The sequence below is a fragment of the Cryptomeria japonica genome, chromosome 8, assembly GCF_030272615.1.
Source record: "Cryptomeria japonica chromosome 8, Sugi_1.0, whole genome shotgun sequence".
Classification (NCBI taxonomy): domain Eukaryota; kingdom Viridiplantae; phylum Streptophyta; class Pinopsida; order Cupressales; family Cupressaceae; genus Cryptomeria; species Cryptomeria japonica.
Genome location: NC_081412.1, coordinates 269606166 through 269610706, shown reverse-complemented (window position 1 = coordinate 269610706; position 4541 = coordinate 269606166).

Genomic DNA, 4541 nt, shown 5'->3' with positions numbered 1-4541 from the left:
TTTTCAGATTACTAACATGCATATGTAGGATGGCATTTAAGGCAAATTTTATGTAATTCATCATTTAGTTAATTAAAATTCTTCATTTGGGAAGTAATATATCATATCTTATTCATCTATTTTAACTAAGAGGATGAATTGGCAGCATGCAACTTGCATTTTTAGTATTTTCTCTAAAAATAGTTACACATAGACTTTTAAAAAGGCTAAAATGAACACCATGCTTGTTGGAGCAACATCTCCAAATAGGACTTAGCCAATAATTGCTTTGAAAAGGATAAAAATAACACTTGTATTCTGTGTCTTGAAAGTGGTAGGTATATGCTCTCTCTTAATTGGGTGACCAAAAAGCCAAATCCGCTCTTTTACGCTTTCTTTACTTTCAAGCAATTAAATCCTTTAGAGGGCCTACCTTCCTGAGATGCCTTGTGGGGACCAGTGAGAGGGGAATGACCTAAAGTGGAAACGGGCTAATACTGAGCCCTTACAATCCACTATAAATAAATCATGTTTGTGACGAAAGTCCCAAACAACATGTGCTGATAAGTTCATACCGACACTATGTTTCCCCATAAACCCTATGGAGCGTAACCTCTATAGGTTGGGAACCTTCTTTATTTACAGAGCTGAAAGTGTCGCATGTATGGCCACATGACCGGAAGCCTTTACTAAAAACCACATGTACTACTTGCCAAAATCATTGTAGTTGTTGGCGCAGGAGGTCAGACCTCTGAAGTGGCTCACATACATAGGGTTCCTAGTAGAGATATAAAGTTTGCCATGGGGAGTTTTCATGGAAACTGGTGCTTGGCTACCCTGAATAAGTGAGTGTCGAGGGTGGAGCTAGTGGGGTCAAGCATCTAAATATCTGCTTTAAATAGCATAGCCTCGGGGGAAACCCCATGTGAGATTCAACAACTATTGTCTCAGCCTACCATAGGAATTGTACTTGCTTGTGCATTTTGTTTATTAGACATTGTGTCTTCTATGTTTGTATCATGTTTCAAATGGTAAAAATTTGAAAAAATTATCATCTACAAGTGAAAAAAAAAATCCAACAAATTGCTGAAAAAGTTTGATCAAAAGGGTAATACAAAAAGCTTTCCAACACTTAAAATACTAGATCAAAATCAAACTATCAAAACGTCAGTATCAAAATAATTCTTGAAGTAGGTTTGTCTCTAAACCATCATATATTTTTCAAACTAGCTCAAACAACTAGGTTACCAATCCAACAGGTTATACTCAAAAGGTTCTATAAACATCAACATTTAACAAGCTATCGATTCAACCATCTTAAGTGCAAAAATCAACATCTTTGTCAAGTTTCTCATCAGGATAATCAAATCCTCTATCACGAAGCTTGATCAAATCTATACTAGGTTGCTAATCTTGGATATATCTTTCCTATTTTGAACATAGGTCATATCAAAACCAAAATTGCACCAACATTGGAATCAAACAAACTTGTAAATTGTCAAATGCTTATATGACTCTTAAGTATCACCTTAAGAAAAGAAAACCCAGTTACAAAGCTACTCAGAAAAGGATAAGATTCTTGTATATCAATCGCAAGATCTTATTGAAACATAGGACATTTCTACACCATTTTCATCACTACTTATGTGGCTACGGCACAGAATTTGACGGTGAAGCTTTACAAAGATGTGCCTTTCAACAAAGAGATGCTTTATCCCAATGAACAAACAATAGTGGTAAGATCAACAAAGCATATATTCCTAAACCAATAATCACCTATTGACTTTTTCCTTTGGAAATTTCAACAACATTGAAATAATCACATGCTAGTTTGGACTAGAGCCCAACATGAGCAACTTAGAAAGCAACAACAAATGGAGGAAAAAGATACTCCTATATTCCACACTTTTGGATTTACCATTGTTGATGAGGAAGCAGTCAATAGCACCACTAGAGACCTTGAGAGAGATTTCAAATTTGATAGGCTAATGGAAAAATTGTTGGCAAAACAAAAACAAAAAATATCTCTTGATGTTGGCAAAATCTGGAGCTAAACTACCACAGGACTTTAACATAGAAAGCTTGAAACAAGATGTGGAGGCAAGTAACACCCAAAACACAGATGAGCCAAATAATGAAGATGTGAACAAAGAAAGCAATGAAAAAATAAGGAAAGAGAAGGATGACAAAATAAAAGAGCATAGTGATAAGAGAGCTCACGAAGAAACAAGGAGAAACTATATGGATAATCCATTATCAAACCTTACTCAAGAAATACAAACTCTACAACAAAAGATACAAGACATGCAAAATGGGACAAGCTCCAAGAAATATTCTTTAGAAGATATATGCCCATATCCTTTTGATAAAAATCTGAATATGATACCATTTCTGCAACATTGCGAGATTCCTAAATATGACAAATACGATGGAAATTCTGATCCTCAAGATCACATTAGGGAGTTTTGTACTATGAGCATGGAATTTGCTCATGATGAAACTTACCTTATGCATCTTTTTCCTAGGAGTTTAAATGGACAATCAATGGAGTGGTTTTCAAGATTACTATTCGGAATCAAATCCTTTGAAGAACTTGTGAATAGGTTTATTTCACAATACTCCTATAATATAAGGAATGAAATAACAATGCTGGATCTTTGCAATTTTAAACAAAAGAATGGTGAATCCTTTATGATTTTCTTGCAACGATGGAAATGCATGTTTAATAGGTATCCCAGAGATGTACCTGATCAAGAAAAAATGGACATATTCATTGATAATCTTATCAGTGAAATGAGTTATCGACTAAGGATGCAATGTCCTCCCTCTTTTGCCAAAATGATCGAGAATGGTCTAAAAATAGAGAACGCAATGGTAAAGAAAGGAGAACTAAAATTTTATAATAATACATACAACAACAACAACAACAATGACAAACCCAAGTTCTGGTCAAAGAATAGGAATGTCAACAATGAAGGGAATGATGATAATAGTACTATAAAACAACAACAACCAATTTTCAATCTATCAAGTCAAATCCCAAGCAATAACAATCCAGAAAATAATAAAGCTAAGTCCTTTTTCTCCAATCCATGGAGGAAATTCACAAACATTGGAGAATCTTTGGAATCAGCTCTAAAAACTTTGCTTGCTAACAAATTGATTGTTTTGCTAGAAGCAAGAAATTATGAACCACTAGTCAAGCCCAATTGGTGGAATGACAATCATTTTTGCAATTACCATCGGAATAAAGGACACCTAACAAATGATTTCCCGAGATTGAAACACCTTATCCAAGATCTAATCGATAATGGAACCATTACAGTGGACAGCCATAAGACAAATAAATCACACTTGGCTTTCAAAACTCCACTTCCAAATTATGACAAAGGTGAATCATCCCAAGTAAAAGATGACAAAGGAAAAGCCAAAGTGAATTACACTTATACATATGATGATGTAGTAACTGTGATCATTGTTAACGAAAATCCATCTTCAGAACCAATCAATGTTATCACGAGAAGCAAAGCAAAGGTTACTTTTCCAGGTATAGCAAAAGACCCAACACCCAATCCACAACAATACAATTTAGTAGAGAAATTACAACGAATACTCGCTCAAATATCAATTTTGGAACTTCTCAAGGTTTCACCTATGTATAAGGAAATTTTGGAGAAAGCTTTAGTGGAAACAACAGTTTCAAAAGATTTGGATGTAGATCAGTTCCAAAACATGGTAGGACACCTTGTAGCTCCTCATTGTTTGTCATTTTCTGAAAATGATGACGCATCCTTACAACATCCTCATAATGCTCCCTTACATGTTGAAGTCTCCATAAATAGAACTTGTGTCAAACGTGTTCTCATAGATGGAGGAGCTAGCTTAAACATTTGTGCATTAAGTCTGATAAAAGCTTTGGGATATTAAAAGAATGTAGTAGACCCAAAAAAGAAAATAACCATCAAGGCTTATGATGAAGCAGAACGTTCTTCTAAAGGAACTGTTGTGCTACCAATAAATATAGGACTTGTGGAAAAGGATACATTGTGTCAAGTTTTAGATTTGAATCTCTCCTACAACATTCTTCTGGGAAGACCATGGATTCACAAGATGCAAGTGATTCCTTCTATATATCATCAATGTGTAAAATTTCCTCATGAAGGAAAAGAAATCACTATAATTGCAGATTCCAGTCAATATTGCAATAATTTGAAGCCAACACAAGATACAAGAGTTCCACATAACAAAGAATCAGTATATCCTACCAAACAAATTCAAGCAAAGTTATGGGAAACTTTTGAAGAAAAGCTCAAGTTAAATGATGAAGGAATGGGAAAATATTCTTTGCAAAATTTTCCACTTTCCCCTAAGTCATATGGAAAGCCTACAGATACCAAATTGAAGACATTAGAAAAATAAAAATAGATGTTTAAAGGAACATTTGTTAGTGATGGAACTCTTGCAGAGGAAAATGAAGACAAGGACATTCTTGGTTGGTTGTACAAGGATGAAGATAAAACTATAGCAACTGTAGCAGAAGTTAATATTCCCATAAAACAATT